General features: G+C 44.1%; 1 protein-coding gene across 6 annotated transcripts in view; it reads left to right on the top strand.

The window, feature by feature from the left end:
- LOC106749118 (cordon-bleu protein-like 1) overlaps positions 1-25413 on the top strand; it is an 87325-nt gene that overhangs the window by 7503 nt on the left and 54409 nt on the right. Inside the window, exon 1 of one of the 6 annotated variants that reach the window (XM_014628239.1) lies at positions 10252-10683. The exons of the other annotated variants lie outside the window; for them this stretch is intronic. The gene's annotated coding sequence lies outside the window, so the exon portion shown is untranslated. Of the gene's footprint in view, positions 1-10251; positions 10684-25413 lie in introns of those variants that run through there. 6 annotated transcript variants of the gene reach the window in all.

Genomic DNA, 25413 nt, shown 5'->3' with positions numbered 1-25413 from the left:
GCTTCGCGGATTTTCGACGAGTTGTATTTCGCAAATCGGATTAGAACGTCGGAGCGCGGATAATAAAGTCGGCGTATCGGAACGCGACGACAGCCGATATCGTTTGATGCGTACGGTCGTAACCGGAGTTAAATCGANNNNGGGGGGGGGGGGAGGCGGAAGGAGGCAGGGGAAATACGGGGGGGGAGGGGGGGAAACGATGAGGCGCGAGAGATAACAGAAACTGGTTGCGCTTCTCTCTCGATTTTCATGAGACCTGGTCGGCAAAAATCCGCCGGCTGTCTTTTTTTGTGTCTGTGCCGATAAACACGGCGTTAAGCTTACCTAAGCGCTTTCTATGATCGGCCGATGGTCGTGCCGGAATGGAAATTATGTCGTCGATCGGACGCGGCGTTACGTGGAATGTCGCTCGGCGATAATGACGACGGCTTTGAGCTATCTATTAGCATTAATGGCTCGCAAGATTGTCGCAAGATCGCACCGATCTTCGCTCAATCGATTTCGCATGAGACGTACTCGTTGCTTGTAACATAAACGGCAATAATGGCTTTTTTTTTAAGGCTTTTTTCACCGCGATTACGAAATTGGAATTGTCTCTGGGACATGTGATTATTTTGCATCCGGCGCACCTTTATTTAAATTTTATTTAAATTTTACTCTTAGAAACGACTCTTTCGCATGAATTTTTTGCAAATGTAAAGTTGTTTACAAAGAAAATTATATGTGACTTATACGAATTATTATACAAGAGGGAGAAAGAAGTGTGTGTTTATACTGCTTAGCGCTCTAATGGATATCCGATTATCATCGGTGTTGATCTTATTTCGCACCTGTGCGCGTTCCCGCAATCAGCGAGGATAATTGTCTCTAACCGAACAGTCCTATTTGTTGAATCAAACCTACCTTTGTTGCTCCATTCCCAAAGACAAATTTATTTCAATTGAAAAAATTCTATCAAATCCAAAGAGATCTTTCTCTCTGCGTAAGTAATACGTATTTTATAGGCAAAATTGCTCATTATGATTTTCTCAGTACTCCATGTAATCTCGAGTCCGCGGAAATGCAGTAATCAACGGCTCACCGCCGAATTAAAGCGTGAGACAACGTTTTGAGGAAACAAGGGCTTGATTAACCCGTTTTTACACGACTCTTTACATCCTTCTAGGCGGTATACGCGCGCGCGAATGTGGCACAGAAGTGTCCCGGACTTCGTGAGCGCGCACTTTCACTCCCCAAAAAATCAGATTAAAATTAATCTCCGGAATCATTAGTGCGGACACAAGCTCGCCTTTTAGCTTATCTCTCACTTCGCCCGCGCGATCGAAGCACAATCTTCAAGCGCGGCGTAATTGCATACAACGTGTCGATCCGAAACCAGAGACACGTTATCGCGGCTGGTAAGAGATTTTCCCGGCCTGATATATTGGCCAGACACTTGAAATGATGGATTATCTTCTCAACGTCACCTGTCGCTCGTGGTCGGACGTGCTTCGTGCGAACGGAGAAGCCGCTTTCGGTCCGCGCCGGATGAAAAGTCGCGATGCGTCGCGGGAATTGACATTGCCGTCCCGTCGCCGTCGGGAAATTTGAATTCCACGCGAGTCGGGCGTTTCGCATCGCCTGCACGCAGCATTTTGGCGTGAGATGCGCAACGACTGCCACGCCTCGCGAAGAGAAACGAGCTTGGCACAAACTTGCGAGCCGAGCCGGCGTCTCACAAGCTAAGCATGGGGTTTCCAATCGCTTACTTATTCTATTCGCGAACGCGATGCGTTTCCGCTGCTCGACGGGAAGTGATATTAATTCACCTGTGCGCGATCGAACGTTCTAATCCGACCTATCCGCGTGATCTGTATACGTATTGGCATCGGGAGAATCACCAGCCAGGTGTTACCTCGCTTATTTCATATAGATGCAAATATATGTTAATATCAGTTATATGAACCAATACAAGTGATAATTAAAAGAAAAACATCTTAATATATATATATATATATATATATATATATATTAAGATGTTTTTCTTTTATATATATATATATATATATATATATATATTAACGGACTCGCAAGAGTCGGCCGGATCGTCGATGGTTTCATTCGCTCAAGGGATAAATTTCCCAAGCGCGGAATTAGAAAATTTGAAAGGTGGTAAGCAAAAGTGCCGAATAACGATGGCAAATACTTTAATTAAACACGGAATTGTACTGTTCTGTTATTCATTAATAGAAGATTTATTAATAAGTATATAATTAATAAAAAGAAAATATGAATATTCCAACGAATTTTAGCAAGTTCCTCGATAATATATTATTATTTACGAATATTCTATTATTAATTTATCACTCTTCGAAATTTCTTAAATAGACTTTTGTGTGTGATTCAGATGAAAATTCATACATTCCCTCGAAATTATTCTTACACGTTATTAAAATTATATCTTCATTTCAGTCAATTTAATCGCATTATTACGTTTCAAAAAGTTATCGGATATTCTCTTCAAAAGTAGGGAGATCCTTAGAAGCTTCCATTTACGACGTTCAATGTAAAGACGCGGAATTGTGTTTTCTTAAAAGCCGTCCAATTGACGGCGGATGTCTCCTTGAGAATCGTGGTCATTTACGCGTCTGGAAGAATAATTATATAAGCGGAACCGTTGATTACTTATAATTATGATAAATTGCGGCTATTTATGTGCCGCACCGTGCGGCTGGCCCGGTCGTCTGAGAACGACACTGTTCTCAGACAATTTGTCGGGCGTGCGGAGATTGCATTTCGAGTCCTTTCAAGAATGTCCTCATTATACCGCACCAGATGTCCCCATGTGTGGTCCCATAAAGATAGGATCCCCGAGAAAACGGTGGAGAATTCGTAGAAAGTGTGCGCCCGTAAATGGCGTACAACCTGCGGTGTTTTGAGCACGCGTGCGCGCGCGGCGATTCCTATTTGAAGTCCGCGACATGAATTACCGCGGCTCACACCCCGAGACACGCGAGGAAGTTCGGTCGTTTAACGTCCCCGAAGTTCATCGAACGATTATAAATGCTCCGTTTCAATGCAGGATGCGCTGCTGCGCGATCCAGCGGTATGCCGCTAAGAAAAGTGGCACGAGTAATAAAAATATCGCATTGGAAGGAAAGAAACCTACTCCCGGAAAAGTGTCAGTTCGATCGGTTTCTCTAGAAAGCCAGCCTATAGAGATGGTAAATGCGGCGTTCTGAACGTTCATAAAACGCACAACAACAAAAAAACACATCTTAAGTGATATCGCGATATTAATTGCGCGCGATCCCGATATACTCGCGTTATTCCCCCTCTCCCTACATATTACGCCGTGTTCCGCGATTAACACGATGAAAGTCAATAACGTAATAACGTAAATCTTTTTCGCTCTCCCCGTGCGCGGCGAATGTTGAAACGGGCATAAATTATAACGCAACGCTGCGCGATATAATAAGGCCGTTTTGCATACGGTCCCGAAGCAGTCCGACCAGTCTCGCTGTGCCGTTTTCGCGCGACACTGACAGTGATACCGGCGGAAAAAAAAATTACAAAGGTCGAAAAATCGGTCGACAGTTCGACAGAGTCGTCGTCGTCGTTATCGTCGACAGCTGAAAATTGCCGGATTGAAATCTTGCGTTTCCACTTTTCCCACAGATAGCGTACATATACAAATATTCTATGAATATCGTGAAATGTATGAATGTTCGTAATTTCAGAATATTCGAATCGCTGCTCAACAAACAGCAATTAATACTTTAAAAACAAATCTCTCTGCTGTCCAAACAAATTTGCTTTGTTGTCACCATATTAACAAATAATTTGTTCTAGCAAATTTGTTCTCTCCGTGTGTTTTCAACGCATTGAGGTCTGAAAAATAGACGATTCTCCGGGAGGCCCCGTCGATGTTGTGATCGGATGTCGCCCGCGGATGTTTGCTTTCTAACTTCTCCGCCTTGCGACATTCTCGAGACACCGGCTTCTCCGCTTGCGAGCGTGAAACGCAAATCGCGCAAACTGTCGTCGTCGTGCGAGTGAAAATGTGACATTCTCGTCGCGTGAGGATTCCTGGCCTGATTATCGCCGCGACCGGTAATTAGTTCGGACAGCGTGGTTCACCGTTGCCCCATGACTCGGAAACAAGCAGGACCTGTTTCGGAGTGCCGGTTAAGCGTGCGGTGTGCGCGCATCCTACGATCGGACGATGCAGTGGTGGCCAAGTTGTCCAGCCAAAGTTCTCCTCTTGATCTTCGAGATGCTGTGAATTTTTATTTTCCAATGGATCGCGTGATTTTCGAGACATCTCTCGAACATCAACAGCAGACACGATAGAGAGAAAGAAAGAAAGATACAAGGACGAGTCTCCGAGTTTGCACCTGAGAGGTTTCAATTTTAACAAATTTCAACATCGCCTTCACGGAGAAAAGAAGTTTTGCTAAAACAGCAAATTGTACGAAGGATACAATATAAACACAATAGTAACACATAGACGTCGAAAACTTCAGCAGAGTGAAAAATTTTAATTGATGCAGCAGCAAATTCTTTTCATTAGCGAATTACTGCAGCAATTAAAACTGCTTACACTATTAAAGTTTCAGGTGTTCCATATGTCATAACTAATTCAGCTACTGAAGCTATTTTTTTTCCGCCTACGTAATACGATATACATCGATTTATTTTTCTTAATATCGAATATTCATTAAAAGGTGACTCTTTTATCAAGACCAATCTCTAATCTCCGCGTATGCGTTGCGCGATGCACCCGTTGCCACTGCAACCTCTCTTACGTGTCGTTGGGCTGGTTGCATCCGCAGCAGGCGCATGTCGGTGAACATGCCACTGCTTGCAGCGACACCTGAGGCGATCGCGGCAAACATCTACCGAAGTATAAATTTGTCAGGATGATAATTATTTAATTCAAAGCAAAAATAAAGGAGACGGGAGAATCGACGTCTTAATCGCGCTGTTATCCCATGAAATCGGGAAGGGTGAACAAAGGGAAAAATTTCTTACACAATTTTTTTTCTCTTCTTTCGAGAATAACTTCAGTTACAAACTATACAATGACAAATTTTTGAAGATGGATTTACGTCGAAAAAATAATAGCAGCATCAGGAGATGCATTAGGAGGAGTGTTAGAAGAAATGAGAGAGGAGGGAAGAGGGCTGTAATTCCATCAATTTTTTCGCACACGATACGCGTCGATACGTTTCGCATGTTACGATTAAATTAACGATTAACGATTGAAACACGTTGATCAGGCTGGCTGAGTGCAATTTCACGTATCAGCTGAATATGACGAATCGGGGGAAGTATCATCGTTCAATCCGTATTCGCGGCCGTACACACGTGCAGTTCAACGTGACGGAATTGCATCTGCTCACGTGGACGGCGCGTAGAAATTACGAACACGATGGCCGGGATAATATCTATGGATTACGGAATCTCTTCGGGAATCGAAGAATCTCCTCTCTATCGAGAATGTACGATTACGTAATACAGTAGCGTCCACAACGTGCTTGTACACCGTGCGTATAAGGTCGAACGTCACACGCTCGTCGCGTAGAATATAGCCGAGACGGTTTTGTCATTCGCGTCGAGATTCTCTCGAAATAAATGTGAGATTTATTTCGAGAAACGCGGGAAATTCCAGCGTATATGTGGTTACACGCGCATTTAATTTCGATAAATTGCGCGGATGCTCATCGGTAACTTGTGGAAGATACTGTATGTTCATCCGCGTCGCGTAGGATTCAACGAGCATTCATTTCCATAACCAGACCCGAAAGGCGATATTACCTAACCCGGTCGAGCGACTTGATAAATCCCGCGATGTTGGAAAATGGACCTGTTCTCGGAGCTTTCGAGGCCCGAGGTGAAATACCGCCGTCCCGGGATAGAAACCTCTATTTTTTATCGCAAACTACGCGCTCCCTAAACGCGACCGCCCACACACACACACACACACACACACACAATCCCGAAGTTTACTTAATTTAAATTTAATTTTACTCCGTCGGTGTTATTTCGCTTGAATTTTAATTTCGTTTCGTTCGATTTAATTTTCCTAAGACAGAATAAATTTAATTTTAATTGTATTCCGTTTTATATATATAAAGAGAGGCGATATAAAAGTAATATGACGTGAAAATTCGCTAATTGTTTAAATCTAATCAACGTTATTTGATTAAAATTAAACCATGCCCAGAGTTGGGCATTGTCCGAATAAATTTTTATTTAATCGATATTTAAATAAGTTTCTATTTATTATTTACTTTATTTGTTATATGCATATAAAATTTGCCCAAGTCTGCCATCTATTGTCGCGACGACGTTAGTTGACTTAGTGCACACTAGTGTGACTAGTCTAACCAATCAACTATTCGTCGTATAGCGCTCGAAATAGCGCTGCAATTTACACATACACACACACACACACACACACACCGGTGTATCACAAGATCAATACGAACCGCGCGTTGAAGGAACCCTACGGCAATGTATCTACGTTCATTATATCTACACACCACCGGCCAGGCAGATGGTGGTCGGCGAGGTATTTTGGCACGTGACCGTTGCCAGCGGTTGTATCGTTCCATGCGTGACCCTCAAACACACACCCCTAGTACGTTTCCAACCGACTTCGGGCATTGAGCTAAAGTCCTTCGCGTAAACGTTACACCGGTGACCGTGACACAAAATGGGTATTAAGTTGCGCCAATTACTTCAAATATTGCGGTGAGTCGAAATCGAGATCGTATTTTTCGTCAGATTCCCAACTCCGTCGCCGAGCTTTCCTCAGCGAAAATCCGGCGAAAACGGCCGGTCGCGTTTGCGACATATTACGCGATTTTCGACATTAAGATTCCTTCATAAACGAAAATCAGATCAAGTCAAATGAAGGGTACAAAGTTTATGCTCATTAAGAGATATTTGGCACGCGAGAAATATTTATGTGCGACTTCTTTCGCGTGCTGGATCGCTTGGAAATCAAGCTATCGGCCCGACATTTTCACAAAGGAAAGTTCCGAGACGTCCGTAACGGACATAAAGCTCGCGCTTGAGAGCAGGAATCACGACTGGAACATCTTGTACGCGCGTTAATCTCTGTACGTAGCCGAGGTCGTACGAACCGCGGAAAAGTGTGCCTATAACTTCGCCGACGAAGGGAAATCTGTGCGGGGCTATGTGTATAAAGTATCGGAGAAATTCCGTGTCGCTGAACCGTTAGATCGTCACCTGTTCGAAGTGTTATGAGAGGTGTGCATTGTGTACACTTAAGGATGCACACACACACACACAAGTATCTAGATCTGAGAGAAACAAACATGACGGTTGCTCCGAAGCTAAGAACTTTTCGTTGGTCGAAACACCAAACACGAGTTGTACAAAGTCCGATATAATGCCCGACGATGAGCGTTAAATGATATTCGCTGTAAATGGACGATTGTGTGTCATCGTTAATGCTATTTGTGGGAAGTTTGGCGTGTTTTTCTTCTCTTCAACGATTATGCTGACCGATAGATCGCTATCGTTAAAATAGAAATGACTTCTATCTACCCCCCTGGTGGATAGAAACGTTGAACACAATATGCAAACATTTAATGTATGCTTTGCAATGCCATTGCATCTTCTTTTATGTATTGATAAAAATGCTTGTTGTATGAAGACTCATCTTAACATATGCTAGTCACGATGTAGACAATATACCGAAATATGCCTACCTGGGACATCTTAGCTTGGACATTATGAATAATCGTCTCGTTAGAAGCAGCGGCTTTGATGCCGAGGCTCCTTCGCGGTCGAAAATAAACGAAAGTCGTCGGAGTCGGTCTCGCTTTGGCGGTCCCGTTTGACTTTTTCGCTCCCGAGTTACATTCGCAAAATTTGCAAGCGACGAGAACTCTCGCGTGCGAGAAGCTGCGCTAACTAGAACCGAGGATTTATGGAATGATCTATAAATTTCATCGATCGACGCGCGCCTTTGAGAGAGGAGCGCGGAGATGCCGTGACCAATGAAGAGGCACGGCTCCTCTTCCGTTGAAGTGGTGTATTAATCTTGATTTATGTTGATACCACGACTGAGTATCCTGGAGTCTGACCTTGAAATCGACCCCCTTCCCCTCGTCTCTTTTCTCTCGCGTCTCCCCCTCTCTCTTTCTCTTTCTCTCCCTCTCTCTTTCTCTCTGTGCCTTCCGCTCTGGCAACGAATCACCCAGCACCCGCCGTTTCTAAATGATGATGAATGTCATTGCACTCTTATTGGAAATCTGCATCCAACTGCAATTCTCCTTCCTCGCCGAGAAATTGCTTTCACGCATGTGGCACAGATTTTTCGCGGATCTCTCGGAATGAAAATACGATCGCCGGTTTTATCGGTTTTCGATTGTGTACAGAGTATTTCAAAGTAAGCAGGATGATGCTCCTCGGAGCATGCGTTTAATTTTACAACGTATTGCGATATAAATATAAATGCGTTGTGACGCATTCTCCGACGTTTGAAATTTGTCACTCACACCGCAGCTGATTTTTCGACAGACGTCGTGAAGAGAATTCCACGAAGCCACTCTCTTCGACCACGACGCGATTCGTTTTCCGAGAATAAATTTCTCATTATCGGATCTCCGAAAAACGAAGGAAAAAAAGTGGAGTCGAGCTGCACGTTGCAGTCGAAAGTTGCGGCAAATTTCTTACCCGTCGAGACAGATCCGGCCGTCACCGGTCGCGAGGTGTTCCCCCGAGGGGATTTACGAGGCGCGGCGATCCGGGGAGCATTTAAAATTTGACAGAGGCGGCTCTGTGTCGTGGGTACTTAGCTTTATCCTCCCGGCTCCATCTCGGACGATTTCTTACAGGCGACCGGTGTACCATTACACGCAATTTCAGCTTTCTCGGACCGGCAATTCTCGGTATTACGCGGATTTCCTCGCTCTCGGCCGTATAACGTCCGACGAGTGGCGAAATCGATCACAGTAATCTGCAGAATTCGTGATTTAGCCGCGCGCGCTCTCGTCTAATCCGCGCAAATCAGGTTAGTGTGATTTTGCATCGGCTAAACGCAATAGTCATTTCGCCGCTTTCACGTCAGTAAGGGCGGCATGCGTCGCTCGTGCGAGGGATAAATCCATCTTTTATGTAACAACTGAGGAAAATCCAGCGCTGTTGCGTAACATTCTCAGCGGTCACGCGGCAGAGAAGAAAATGTGGGAAAAAAGTAGAGCGATTACGAATATACCGACGAGATTACTGGGGAAGTGATTAAGTATTTAACACCATCGATATACACCTAGCGCTCGAGCTTCTTAGAAAATAATTAGTAAGAAAACCGAGATGTCATTGAAGTGACCTTAATGATTCTATGTAGAAAAAAAACTAATTTCATACGATGTTATTTTCGATACCGAAAACTTGATGAAAAACGAAAATTTCCTATTTCGCTTAATTTTAGAAACAGCCTTTAACACCTTTAACTTTATATATATCCTTATTTCGAATAACGTCATCTTGATAACGCAACAAAGAGATCTTTTTATCAATTGAAATGACTAAACGAGATACGGTTTATTAATTGACCGTTGATATTAAATGACGGCATTAAGAGATTCGTAGATTACATATTTCGCGAGACAATATTACCCTTTATGGAATAACAACCTAGCAGCATTACTCTTTAAGGAATCTTAACAGATATTCGTTTAAGAAATACACGCCAGTCTCAAGCTCTACAATGTCATTGCTTCTCTTTCGAGCTGAAGCATTAATATCTCGATATTGAAAACGAGGATGCTTCTTGAGTTACGCAATTGACATCCAACATGCAATTCATTTACGTCATTATTATTTCCCACCGTATTACTGTTCCATGTGCAAATTTCTGAAAAACAGATCGATCAGCTGACTATCGTCATCGATACTTTCCCTCGCGCGGAAAATACTCCGGCCGGTTCATCCGGCAATATTTCTCAAGAAGAATCGCAGCATATAATTTATAACATTCGATAACTCCGAACGTATGTATTACCTCATATTTATAAAATCCGGCAAACAAACCGTGATCGAGTCGAGCAGCTGATCTGTCATCGGCGCTCCGCGTGCGGGATCGTCGTCCCCGTCGCCACGCGCGAGCGCGCCCGAACGGGGCCGAGGGTGGCCGAGCGGCGACGAGACCGGCCGAAGACGCGACGGGAAGTTGGCTGCTGGTCGCGCGCGAGCAGCGAGCGGGCGAAAATTCCCGAGCGTTCCGGCGCGAAAGCCGTTACCTGTCGGTCAGTCGCAGAGCGACAGTTCACCAAGCGGTCGGGTCGTCGTGTATTCACCGCGAGCACGTGCATCTCTCTCCGCCGTCGGACGCGAGTGTCTACCGCGAGCCGATCGTGTGCACCTTCGATTCGTCGCGCGCGCGAGAGTAATCTCACCGTCGTCGTGATCGGAAGAGAACGAAGTACCACGTTCCGGCTTCCGTCACGGCACATTTCTTTTCCGGCCGCCGGAAATGTACGCGACCGTTTGAAAAAGCGTCCGCCATAGCAGCCTCGCGATTCGGCTCGTCACACGGAACAGTGACAATAGTGACGAGAGAGAGAGACTGTGAGATTCATGGTGGTGACTGACCGCGTCGTTCGCTGGAATTTCGCCTGCGGACAGCCGGGTGACATGACAGTGGCGTGTTCTTAATCGTGCAAGGTAAGTCCGCGAGATCACGCGTTTTGGCCGGTCGTCGACGACGGACCGGAGGAGGAAAGTGCGTCGGTCGTCTCGTGTCCGGATGTACACTCGCCGAGAAAGTGACACTCGGAGAGGCGACGGCGAATAATGCGTTTGACATAAACGCCCGCCGAGTGTGCCTCGAGAAACGTAGGTACGTGTTGACGAGGCGCGGGATGCAACAGCGTTGCGTCGCTATCATCGCGCGCGATACTTACCTCGGTGAAGCTTATCGCCTTGTTTCGAACGCGAGCTGTTCGCCGAGTCACCAAGATAGCGCGAACAATAAAACTTGTGCCGGCTATATTTGAGCGATATATTATCGAGCTCTCGGTGACGTTACCTCCGTCGAGTCCCGTCGCCGTCATTGACTTCTCATCGTAAATAATAGCGCCTTAACTACTTGATGCGCTCGAAAATTACGGGTACGTGCCTCGCGTTCCTTGTGGAAGTTTCTTTCGTCCCGTTTCGAGACGTCTGCTCCACTCACGCACGAGAGAGAAAAAGCGATTATTTTTTTTTTTTTTACTATAATTTTGCACCGTTAATTTTATATATATATATTTTTTATATATCAACGTATATCTTTTTATATTGTCGTTCTTCGAATGTTTGATTCGATAAGAACGCACGACTCGGCGGGCCTTGTTAAGTTTGCGCAAGTCGATTTGTTTCCGTCGTAAAATCCGTCGATAAGGGTGGCATATCGCATTGCAACTTAATTCCGCTCACCTCGGCAATTAAAAGAGACACTTGGCGGACGGTAACGTTCATGGAATGCGGCGAACCTATAAAGATTTCTCGTTACAGTTTTATCATTCCTCTTAAAAGTCTCAGAAGTACAGAGAAAGATTTCTTTGGATTTTATATACTCGTTTGTTTGACTTGTATTTGTTTAATATAAAAAATACATAATTTAATATCAAATATCATTTTGTTCGAATGAAAATGTCATTTCATTAGAATAAACGATATAAAATCAGTAAGAAAATGTATTTCGTTATATATTAAATACTGTTTCACTGAAGACATACAAGAAGAAGTTCTTTAATATTTTTCTAACATGGTGTTACTTCTTTCAAATAATTCATTGCTTGTGACAATCATTGTAAGGATGAAAATACAATAGAAATATGTTATTTGACGTAAAGATATTTATTGTTCGAGAAATCAAATAATCCCGTTGGTTGAATCCAATATTAGTTTATTTGCTGTATTTCAAAAGACAATTTGTTTCAATTGAAGAAATATTAAATCCAAAGAAATTTTTGTATACATCCGGACCGTATAAGAACGCTCTCTCCTTTCTTTCTCTTTTTGTATCGTGTCAATACCGGTTTACAGCGAAGTATATGAATATTAAAGACCGTTTATCTAGCGGAATATTTTCGTGCCGGGTGTTGAAATTAACATCCCGAGAATTCGCTCGGTTTCGTCGCATGCTGTTTGTTTACACGCCGGTATGGCGCGCTCCGTTCATGTCGTTCGCGTTCGAGCCCGTTCGAGCCTGACGACGCGGCGACCTTTAAACGCGCGACTTTTGTTTTTGCGTGATCTCGACGAATTCCACGACGTATCTACGCATTTTAAATATCCGCTGTGTTATCCAAATTCTTGATCGAATGGCGAGGAATGCTCACGATATTCTCGATGAAACCTGGTTTATGGACCGACGAGCGATCTCCTCACATCGATCGATTGCTTTTTATTGAAAGTCTCGTACTCACGAAAGCGTGTCCTCAAAAGTACCGTGATTATTGCCAACTATGACTTGATCGGACAACTTGATGCGAAATATTCAAATCTTGGTTGCTCGGATTTCCGCAAAAAACGAGCCACGTAGCGTGGAATTATTTCTTATTATCTTGGCGCATATCTTTTCGTTTTTTACACTGGCATACGTATATTTCGTGGTCAACGTTATGCCTTGAGCACACGCATATAAATTATATTCATTCATCGTTTCGCGAGCTCTATCAACTTTTTTCTCTCGTGCTTTTCGAAATATTGTCTCCGTCGAATATTACGTCGATAAAATGGACGGCACAAATGATGCGTCTTATGTCTCACATTTCTCTACACGTCGCCCGTATGAATACCGATTTGGTATGACACGCCCGTGTTACGTGGAAAAATGGTCTTTTACGGTCGTTGCCGGGCAATCCGTTAACTCCTCGAAGGTATCCGACGGCTGCCCACCAGCTCGACTCGTTAAGAATAACAATTACAAGATCGTTACAGTACTCGTTTCACGCTTACTACTACGTCTCGGTTAACGTTCGTCACGATGTTGATACGCCGAGCGCGCGCTTATTCGCGGCTTTATTAGAGCACTCAATCCTGAAAGGGTTGCGGCCAGCGACTATAGAGTGGAAAATTACGGTAGGCTGTGTGCGTCAAAATTAACGTTTGCGGTAATGAAATGTAATGATTCTCTAGACTGGTGTACTTTAATAAAAGATACACACGGCACATCTGCAGTTAAGAGTGTAAACTTACGGTGGTAACACGATGTGTAGATTAATTAAATAACGAAGATATTGACACAAGTTTTGACGAGACAATAATTATAATGAATTACATATCGGGAAGTAAAGTGCTAGAATAAAGGAAATGTAATTATCCGTTTTTTAAATCAAGTAATACTTTTATCAGTTGATGTATATTTTAATTGCTTGCAGTAAATAGTTACTGGAACTTAGTGATACCTTAATTTGTAAACGAATTACTGAATATAAATATATAAATTTAACAAAATATTTACTAGAGTCATACGACACTTTTTTCCCATTGAAGAAACTTAGTATTAAATTTAGATTTCTCTGCCCCGAAAATATTTTCTAAAAATGAATTCTGATATCCTCAATATTATGAATTTAATATTTAAGTTTAATAATAATTATTTAATTATTTAATTATAATCGATGATAATTATTTATTTATTTAATTATAATCGATAAACAATTACAATTTATACTGCACTTTTCGAATTTATGGGGAGGAATTTACACGAAGACAAAATGATTAAGGTAAGACAATTAACGTGTCCCACTTTACTAAAAGTTATCTCGCGCCTCGATGAATCGGTTATGGCTAGTTTCAACGGAAAAAGCGAGATAAGCATCGGTATTTGCGACGTTCGATCAACGACTTCCACGCTTTCGTCATTAAATACGTACGCGTCTCGAGTTGTTTGCGTAAGAGAACGATAGCCGAGATATCAGTGATACCGCGAGTGAAGAGTATATTTGCTTTGTGTTAGACTTGTAAAAAAGATTTCTCGCGAGCATTCTTCGTGGCAACAATAGCGACTGGCGGCTGCGCTTGCGTCACGCGAGTCAATTTAAACAGCGCGTGTCGACTGATACGACGCGCTTATCACGGACGCGCTCGTGTTTCGGTGTTGTTTCTTCTTTGAGTTACGACTTGAAACGACGATCAGCGAACAGGTGCCGGCGGTCTTCTCCTTTCAACGAAAGAAAGAGAGAGAGAGAGAGAGATAAATGATGGGACCGCGGAGTTTTCTTCGTGGCCGTGCCGTTAGGAAAACGGTTGCAATCAATTTTAATTGCACCTCTCTGCGACTTCCGTTGCCGATCCGTGCGACGCCGACGTTATGCGACTTTATCGTGCGATTGCGATTAGCGAACCGGTCTCCCACGGGATACCGTTTAGTACGGTTGCATCTATCGCCGTCTCGATCTCTGGATTCGTTAACGATCAAACGCGTATTATATGCATTTTTCTGTAATATTGTGTATTTTTTCAAACCAGCCGCGATTACTTTCCTGGGGTTTCTGTGTGAAATATAGCGGGGACGCGGAGATTGTCCTCTTTCCATACCACAGCCGCAATTGCAGATGCGCTCTTGCGAATCTTTTTGCCCGGAGAGCGGTTCTGGTACGTCATGGGATACATCTGAAATAGGATTTACGTGATCTGAACCACTTTGCGAGAATGAGAGAAAGAAGGATGAAGCATAAAGCAGAGGTGCGAGTCTCTGGACCGGCGGAGCGCTTCGGGTTCGACAATCGCGAAGTTACAGGACCGAATCAACCGTAAGCATTTAATTAGCGTCGTAAGCGTTAATCAGCTTTCGCGGTTTCGTGATCTCTTCTCGGGGCTCGTGCACACGGAAGGCGGGCGGGAGGAGGAGACGACCGGCACACACGTGTGTGTGTGTACATAAGTATCGCGGTATAACCGTACATCTGCTGCCACGGGCGCGCGCCCCCCTTTTTCTACGATTGTAAAGCCACGGGACCGTATCGGGAACCAATAGCCTTTAATTAGAATCGCGATGTACGCTTCCGCGATTGTCCCGCGGAACATATCCGCGCCGAGGGACAGGGAGAAGGCGGTTTTATGGCTTTCGCAAGAACGATTTCGCACGGCTCCGAGTTCGCGGCGAATCGACCCGTTACTCGCAGCTCGGCGGGGAGAAGCCCCCCTCTCCTTTTTTCGTTTGATCCGCGGAGTCTCGCGCCCCGTGCGGCGATAAATTCTGACGATAAAAAAGTGCGACACCGAGGTCGCCGGTAGAGGTAAAATTTCGGGGGGGGGGGCGGCCTCTTGAACACGGAAGATATAAGACGTTATCATTGCATAATTAAAAAAGAAAGAGGAATAAGATTCTTTATGAAGGAATATTATAAAATTACATATAGGTGTGTCTAAGTTGTTTTTTTTTTTGTTGACAAATTGAAGTCAAACTACAACAGATGATTTATCGTGATTAAAAGCCTCTAATGAGTTGGGCGTTGATTCGTTATTTGTTATTAACTTAGAGAAATTAAATCGTTATTTTACCCCCCTTTTCCCCTCTATTACACATCATCGTATGGATTACATATTCTGACGATTCAGTATCGTATATTTTTAAGTTATACAAACGCGCCGATGTTTACACTAACGCGGTACTCGAGATTTTTCTGCGCTGAGAATCGCACGAAGTCGCGCATCGCGCGGTTGAGAGATACCCACACTGCATATGTACTTTCACGAACTAATCTTATGCATCTGATGCAACTCTCCGGCATGTAAATTTCACGATTATCGCTCCTTCCGATTCCCCCCCAGCTCGGATCCGTCCTTGCTCCGTGTATGCGTTGCGTACGCGCTCCATACACACACACGCGCACACACACTCCCGGGAGTGCATGCGAGCGTGAGCGAACCTTACGAGTGTGTCTTGGAATTTGCACAACTTCCGATTACCAATCCACGATCCCGGCAAGCAGAGGCTCCTCCTGAGAGCACCTCCTTTCCCTCCTGTTGCCCGCGAGAGTGATTTCCACATCGCCCCGCCGAATTCTCCCCGTGTTGTGAATTATATCGGGGGCGTGAAATTGCTTTTAATTATTTCGACGATTTCTCCTCCTCGTCGCGTCGGATCTTCCTCTTTTTTTTTTCTTCTTCTGCCTGTCCGATCCTCTTCTACAGCGATACGAGGTCTTTCGCAAAACCATCACGCGCGCAATAAAGTTACGTGTGTGCCGACGCGCAAAACAATGCCTCGCGCGCTTTACGACTACGACGACGCTACGTCGGCGATTGCCGGGTGCTATCAATCTTACGACACACCGGCACGACTCTCGAGTACTCCGGGCGTCGCGTCGTCGTTCAGTATGAAACCGTACGACTTATATTTGCGTATCTCGCAATCGATGATGCTACATGCCGGCTAACGGTGCATCCGAGAAACTTCCTGGAAGTCGCGGCCTGAACCGGTGCCTTTGCGAAAATCAGCGCGACGGATCGGATAGGAGACAGAAATCCGCGACATCGCGACGAACGTACAGCCGAACGAGCGAGAGAGGAAGTCGTTATCATTGGCCACAGTTTTATCTTGTTCACTCGACAACTATTGACGCTTTCGATACGTTTAACGTGGGAGAAAATCTGTTTTGAATTGATTGAATTAGTCGAAGAATATGTTGATTAAAATTTGACCGTGGATTACGGATAAGTGGAGCTGAAATGATATCGATATCTAATGATCCAATTCGTTTCACGTGCTCCGTTCGATACGTAATTTTCCAGCCAACGAAAAGGTCCACCATTGAGACGTCTATTGCGTCTCACGCCGGTTATCATCGTCGAAATAAAAGCCAAGTCGATTTTTTTTTCGCGCTCGTAGTCTGAAGATAAGATGTTTTATCGCGATGTCGTGTAATTGGTGTGCCATTGTTTGACGTCGAGATGAGCAGTCTTTGCTCAGCGATTTGTCGTGAGTCAACATGCGAGTTAGCCAAGTCGCCCGATAATTATGGACAATTTTACTTTCCCCGCGAATATTGTCGTTTTCCTCTGGTTGCAAACTGTTACGCTCATACGCGATTGCGTGTCATGACAAAACATTCTCAAATCGCTAATATTCGCGGTTTAAGCAGCGCGGCTGCTGCCATTAAATCATTTTCGACACGTGTTAATGATATGAAACTATCGGATACCACGTGCGCCTTTCTTTTTTCCCCCTTTCTTTCTGAATCATAAATAATCAATCATAGAAGGTAAAATTCAAAATAACTCTTTAAATTATTATTATATTAATAGTAAATATTATATTAATGATATTATTTATTAATAAATGAATTTTTCCCGTGTCATTGACTGGAAAATTAATAAGGTTGCAAATTGTCCTGGGACAATCGCATAATTGTACGAAATTAATTTTCATACACAATGTCTTTAGCGTTGTTTGTTCTGCGTTTATAGTTCGCATCCAATTCTCTTCCCCGGGAAATATTTAAGGAATCGCACTTACGGCGAGAATCGACCGCCGAGTATCGTGGGAAATCTTTCACTCGGAAAAATGAAGGAAAAAAGCGATTAAACGCGAACGATTGTTTGCCCGTTATAGCGCTTTTTCTCTCGCGGGAATACCCGACTTACCCGTCGCCGACTTTCTTCCTCGACTCGAAATATTTTGCGACGCGTGACGATTCACGCGGGAAGTCGCGTGACTTGGGTAATTAATAATCGCCGTTTAATGGGGGTATTCGCGTGCTCTCTCTCGTTCGTCGATTTTACAACGTAAGACTCGTTCACGATAACGACGACATTGAACTTGCGCACTTGTCCAAGCGCACTTTCTCAACCGACGCTTTCCCAGCCAATGCCAGGTTCGTGAAAACTGGATTCTGTATGTATAATTAAAGCTTGCTGCCTTCGACGAATCTGCGCGTCGCGCATCGAAATTACTCGCCGAACGTAGAGAGGTGGAGACAGAGTAATTAATCACACATAGGGGATAATTCGAAAAACGCCATTTTAGCTGTCTCGCGTTACATCGACTCGAGAAAATTGGAAATTGATTTCTCAGCGAAGTTGTCAACATTTTATCACACTAATTGTTTATAATCGTATTTTGTTAAATAAAAATAAAATTTTACTAACAAATATCGGGAAAAGATTAATAAAATTCATCCCGCTATCTATTTAAAAAAAAGAAAAAAAAGCTCGGTTTGTGCAACAGATTTTCTATTATCTTGAGGTCAGATAAAAACTCAGTTGTAGAGAGAAAATAGTTCATATAGGAGTATTCTATTCCATCAAATATTTTGTTTCGTCATAGTTATCTCAATCGAACTTTAATACAGCCGAATGTTTTCGGTCGCGATAACAGAAATATCGTCTCTCGTCTTCAAGTTTTCGCCTTCTCTCCATTCTGTTTCACGAACTAACATTTCGTTTTACCGTCAGAGGAAAAAAAAATAAAAAGATTTACGACGTGTAAATATATCTTTTTTTTTCGTTATACAAATTAATATCGTACGTTTTATCGCCGATTGGCAGCCGATTGGAAACGTTTATTTTACATGTTAGAAAATGTCTATGCTAAGATTGGGTATTATTCCTTTAAAGATCTCTTTAAAAGGATAATTCAATCTCAGCTCGGAAAACTTCCAGCTGCAAAAGAAACGTTCTGGTGAGCGTGGCCATTACTGAAGCGTGTGTTATTTTCAATCAATTTCCGTCGGTATATACAAGTATCATCGATGTAACAATTTCCAGCGATGAAAGTAAGCAGAGGCAGGTATTCGAGACGCTGCGCCCGCGCGTGAAATTAAGAGGTGCTTCCGATCCGTTTCTGCGAGTATCGATATCGTTCGCGCGAAAGTATAAATGCTGTCGTTAAGCCGGTGCTCTCTCGAGAGCGCAAATACGAAAAAAACCGACTGGAAAGCCGCCGGGCAAGAGGCCGGTGCGTCGTTCGCATAATTGGGCGCACCATTTGCGAGAGATGCGGCGACATCGTCGCACGACAAAATTGCACGGCAATGAAAGGTACGTGCGCTATCGGTCAACAGTTTGGCTCGCAATTTGCCCACTGAGAAACCAGTAGTATAGATCCTTTCACTTTCCATTTTTATTTTCAGAAATATTGGACGATCTTGCGTCATTTCTTTGTTCCACTTTCCAACCACGTGAAATTCTTCTGAAGTACGCAAAGAAAAAATCAATTCCGAACTTTTTCGAGAATTTGGTGGCCCGAGATACTTCTAAACGAAAGTACGTCCGATTTTCGTAAATGAACTGATAGTTAACGATATTGAGAATTGTCGATTTTATCTCTTGCGAATAGGAGTATATTCAACTATCGACCCATAGTGTATCGACCGGACGGATGTGCGACCAGTTTTTCCGCGGCGGCGATCCACGTGCGGTCTCGCAAGACCGCTTCTTGCGCGACGGTCATCCGAAAGTTCCTGTCTGAGAACGTTAATCGGAGCACAGTGTTCTACACAGTAAAAAATTTTGTGTTAAATTTAACATAAGATGAAAAGTGGACAATTTCACAAATCTTAGTTCTCTTCCTCCCTCTTCGTTAGATTCGCACCGGTTACTTTCAGTAAAGGTATTCTCGCAATCGGGAACCAAGAGAAACATTCGATAAAGCTCACGATTTTTCTCAAAATAAAACGGCGACTCGCTCGATTCGTGCAAACTAAATTTCCCCACGTCCGAGCTAAGAAATATTATTGATAAAGAAAGATTCAACATTTTCTCTCCCTTTCGCCTTTGAATCTTCATATGTGCAAGCTTTCGCGAGACACTTCGTCTTGGCGAAGAAACTTGTCTCCTCGGATGCGATACGTGACAGCCCCGGTTGTTATCACGAGATGTTCTCGCGAAGTCTCGGTTTCCCCCCGAAGCGTGCAAACGCGGCTGATCGGTTCGATTAGTATACGGCGACCTAATATTTACGGTAGTGCATATTGCGAACGAGATCACCGCGAAATCGGGTCAATCAGAATTCGTTTCCATCTCGGCCGATCGGCGAGAATAATTTCCTCACATGCGACCCGCCGCGTGTTCGGCTTACTCACCACGCCGAGGGTTCCCAAGATGATAACGGCCGTCGTGGCAAGGTGAAAGCCATTAGCATAAGTAAAAGCCATTACTTATGTTAAATCTGTTCGTGTCGAGATCGCCGTGGCGGTGGCGGCGATCATTATTGAAATCGGGAAACACGCTCGTTCAAGGATCACCGTTTAACTCCGCTTTAAACTGCGACAGCGTGGCATTTAAGCTACGTCCGTCGCTAAGCTGCCGGCAGGATGTATAATTAGCATCGAAATCGAAAAAAAATTTGACGTTCATTCGCACAGCGGGAATTAACGCGAATCATATTCTAACGCAGAACGTCGACGAATATACCGTATAGCCGGCGCGATAACTTATTTCCTATGATCGCAGCGCACGAGTTCTCCGTCCATCTTATGGACTTACCGTTATTTAATAGCACAACAATATTTTACGATTACCTTTTTGCGCATATTTGCGCGAAGGTCGACTAATTTAAGGATATACTATAGTCGTTGTCGAACTTGATAAGATCCTTACGATAACATAGAAACACTCAGATTGTTATGTCACATAAATATTGATACAATCACGCTATTCTTTTTGTATTTCTTGTACATCTTGTATGCCTCACGTAAATGTGAATGCGATGAGTGTGCGCTCAACTCTGTTTTACCACATCTAACGGGAAGTTCAACCAAGATATTTGAAAATTTTTCTGCAAACTTCTAGTATCTTTTCAGGCTTCTAAATTTAATTGAAAAGACACAAGGATGCTATTTGAAATTCTCCGAATTGAAACATCGGTGCATTCGGTATGCGAAAAGTTTGCAGAAAAAATTGGATACGTCTTGGTTGGATTCTCCGTTGGATATGGTAAAACCTATATGTATAAGGATTACAAACAGAGTAGCGTGATCGTGTCAATGTTTACGTGATATAATATTCCGAGGATCACCTCTATGTCATCGAAGCTTATCAAAGTTCGTCAACGGCTATAGCATCCCCTTAATCGCACCTTTATTTCATTTACATTTCGCTTATCTATTTATTCGTACGACTGTACTACGCAACAGACGTTCGAGCGCGAGGTCGGACGGAGCTCTCGGATGTACCGAGCGTGTCATCTTCTCTGTTCCCCCTCATTCGTCTAATCCTGGAGTTATGTTGAACGTCAACGCGAGAGACACGGAACAGATAGCCGCGTTTAGACGCTGTACGTGCATTCGGAGAATTCAGAGGTGTAGTCGCGAGTTGTCGAGGATTCAGCGGCAGAGGAGCAGCTTGCCGATGTCTGGAGTGGCAACGACCTTGCCACCTCGGCGAGTGTCCTCGTCAGGCTGCGTTATCCTGCGGCATCCTGTTTACATCCCGGTTCACCTGACGGTAAATCCGTTTCTCCTCTCCCCTCTCTCGTCTTCTCTCTCTCTTCTTTCGCTCGTTTCTGCGTTCGCTCGGAATTATTAATGCGACGACGGGTCGTTCCGCTCCGTGCGCGCGAGCAGCATCATGCGAGATTCCTTCTCTCGATTCTCCCGCTCCTTTCCTTGATGGCTCCATGTCGCTGTACCTGTAGAAAACGAGTAATCCTGCGAAATAGTCGCGCGGTTTCATAACCGAGAACAACTCTGCCGGTCGGAAGATTCCTCGGCGCGCTCATGTCGTGATTACTTTTCAGTTGTCAGATCGAAATATAATTTTAGAGATTTAAAAAGAGAATTGGTACGTCGTGCTTCGGTGCCTTTCCTTCCTCTAATCAAATTTCCTCAGCGTCGGATTTGCCGGGGAATTTATTCTGCAAGCTTCGTCTCTCTTTCCCTTATTTTCTCTCGGATACTTTCAACTTTCCGCGTTGCATCCGTGAAACTTGAGCCTTCGAACTTGATACGAGCACACTATCCGATAAATTGACTAGGCACTTCTCGGACGCCTTGTATCGGCGACGGACGGTGCGCCGAACGCAGCTTTCTTCACGGAAGAGAATCTATACGTCGGGTATATACGAGGTCGTGGCACGGTACGTGCACAGGGCGCATGGCTCACCTGACAGGATCGTGTTTTATCCTTCGTGATGTGTCTTACGTTACCGGCCCCGTCCGCGCGCACTCCATTACGTAGCGTTGCGTTCTTCTCGCCGCGCCGGTCTTGACCCCTTCGCTTTTCGCGTTTTTCACACAGCCGATGACATAATCAAGATCTCTCTAACGCGTTTCATTCGAAAAAGGCGGCAGAATTTCCACAGCCCAACGCGGCGAGATCGAAGTGTACGAATTATAATTGAACTACACTGCACATCCAAGTGTATAATTTCAACATTTATGTGTGTAAAATCATGTATACACATAAGTCTGTAAAATCGTTCTGATAGCACGCATGCAATATACGTAAAAAAATGACTGTACGATTTTGTACATATAAATGTATAAAATTACACGCTTGTGTTATTTGTTGTGCGTGTAAAATTACACATTAACACGCGGAAGAGTATGAAAATTACACACTTGAATTTGTTACAGTGTAGTGTATAATTGAAAGAGGAGAAGAGAGAGTTTTATCGTAACGGCGGTATTATTTTCAAGCATACTCGCGAGCGTCGGGCTGCGCAACGCTGAGAGAATCACTCTCAGTTTTGCGTGAGTCGGCTGCTGCGGCTGATCCCTCTCGGGAGGTTCTCGGCGCGGACGCGCGTAACCTGCGCTAGATCGGGGTTAAATGCCACAATTGCGCTTACGGTGGATACGTGGCGGACCGTTTCAGTTTCCGCGGATCGTTAAGAACTTCCCTGAAACCACGGTCGGTCCGCGCATGAATGACCGAAGTCGCCGATTCAGGAAATTCGCGGGCGCAATTAAACCGCCCCGACGGATAAAAAGGTAATCGACCGGTTTTGCCTTATATACCGTGCAAAGAACACGAATGATACAGCGGAATTGAGCGAGAACACGCGGGTCGATCGCAGGTGGCTTATTTTCTTTCTTGTCCGAGCGTCAAGTGTCAATGTCATTGCTATCATTAATGTCCCTCGGACGATCTACCGGTATTCATCCTAGACTGCAAAACGACCGTCATAAAACTCGGGTGTCTCGAAAAAGTTGCCACGTATATATTTTTCATGCATTTGCATTCATCGGAAGTACACATTCCTCCATTTTTACACGTTATACTATGTATCGTATTCTATATGATGCAATGTGCTAAATTACACGTTTAAACGTGCGAATTAATTTTTTACATGGGAAAGTGTGCGTGTAATTATTACACAGAAAATCAAAACGCACGCATTAATATGTAATTTTACACACACAAGTGTGTACTTACTGCACACCTGGATTTGTAAAGAACGTGATTAACGCGTAAAGATTGCTTTTCTTTCTCTGCGTACTCTTGCGACTAATTATTTGCAACTAGCCGAGTCGGAATTTTGATGCTACTCCGATGCTCTGAAGGATAGTTTGCGTCTATTTAGTCGACTTATAGATTAATAAAAACTTACTTTCACGATACTGATACTCTTTTTAACTTCTATCTTGAATCTCTAATTCTACAGATCGAATTTTAATACTACCTTCAACAACATATTTTTACGTTGAGACAGCGAAAACGTAAATTTAAAACATCATCAGAGTAAAAAAAAGACGTTATATCATATTAGAATTGAAATTGACCCTATTTTGTTACCTTACCTCCTACTGGGTTGAATTCAAGGTTCAACATGAGGTGAAAATCGCAACTTTTCAAATTTTTTATCGTCGGCACTCGTGGTCCCTCCCTATTACGCGTATTTTTATTTCGGCAGAAACATTTCGATCTTATTCGCGTGTCAATTATTCATCGAATCCTCGATTGAGCGACGTAACAATGACTGTCATCGGACCGTGCAAACCTCGACAATATTTATCTGAAGCACGAATACAACGCGCGCCACGCATTCGTACGTAGAGGAGAGAACGTTTCGACATTATGCGCGCGTGAACGACGAATTTAATTATCGCGCATCGTCCAAACGCCTGCGGCGATAGATCGTTAAGAGAGCAGGGAGGCAGACGAGATCCATCCCGAGTACATGCGAGCGAATCCGCGTTACCGTGCGTGGACGCGCAGCGAGCATAACGTGATACTGTTACGCGGCGAGTCCCCCCGCGGCCATAACTCGCGCATACATTATGTACCGGGTGTGCCAGAACAGCGACGCCCAAACTTTTACAGTCGCCGACCGTATCGTATCCTTGCGTGTCGATCGATCGCGTCATATAGTGCACGTCCGTAGTAATTCACCGCAGATTCCATCAGCGGAATCCGCGGGAAAGAGGCCGCGATTTTGTGAAATTATGTATTTCATTTAGCGTCGTAGTATTCACTTCTAAAGTTTTCCGTGAAGTTAACGTTCTGTAACACTCAGCAACATCTCGGCAAAACGATGAAAAAAAAGAAACAATTCCGTTGGTGCGACTGAATTTTTTCCGTCGCCTAGAGACCGGATGAAAACTCCGTAAGAATGGAAAGATTCCTGTAAGAGGTTTCCACACGCAAAAAAAGAATTAGCAGCAGGAGTTAAATCGGGGACTATTGATATCGCAGCTTTCATTCGAGTGAACAATGTTATTTGATAGAAAAAAAAACAATATTATTTAATGAAAGAAATATTATAATAAAGTGAATTTACACGATTAAGATATTAGTTTGCAAACCTTCCATTTTTTTACTCATGTCCTCATTTGTTAACATCTACAGAAATTGTCCTCCTTTCGCGACACCGCGATATTTAGTAATCCTAGTTCACACGAATGATTTCAGTTGCGATAACGGAGATATCGTTTCTTGTCACCGAGATTTCATCTGGTTCCCATTCAGTTGCAGGAACTGAGTTTTTTTTTTTCGCGTATTAAACGCGTATCAAACGTGTACGGTGTCTGGTTGCGTCACTTTTTGCCGGAAAGAAGGTTGGGAGCCTCGCGGGACTTCGAAACTACGTCCGTAATCAAGCCGGGTGGAATTGTGGAATTGCGGGGACTCGCGTTCATTGGAGAAACGCGCGGTGGTTCCCGTCGAGGAAACCGCAATCCTGAGGCTGCATGCATGTACGATCCTCGGCGGGCTGCGATGCATGATCGGAGATTGCATTCCTCGCAAGGGCGAACGTGGGCGCTCCCGGAAGAGCCGAGAGGAGCCGTCTGTAGTGCGGACGATCGCGGGAGATCGCGAAGTCACGGAATTCGCAGACGACATTGAGAACGGGCGGATCGCGCGCAGGCAGGAACGAAGAAAGGTCCGTCGACGGATTTCGTTCCACCTCGCTGAGGATGATTCCCATCGAAGAAACTTCGGGCTTTTTTCGTTGACGGTGCGAAAGTGCGCGCTTTACAACAGCAGCACAGCGTTGCACAGTGCAAATGCTATTTT

The sequence above is a fragment of the Dinoponera quadriceps genome, unplaced genomic scaffold (genome assembly GCF_001313825.1).
Source record: "Dinoponera quadriceps isolate SergipeBrazil2010 unplaced genomic scaffold, ASM131382v1 scaffold3024, whole genome shotgun sequence".
NCBI lineage: Eukaryota > Metazoa > Arthropoda > Insecta > Hymenoptera > Formicidae > Dinoponera > Dinoponera quadriceps.
The sequence above is the reverse complement of the archived record's forward strand: the minus strand, read 5'-3'. Positions and strand labels throughout refer to the sequence as shown.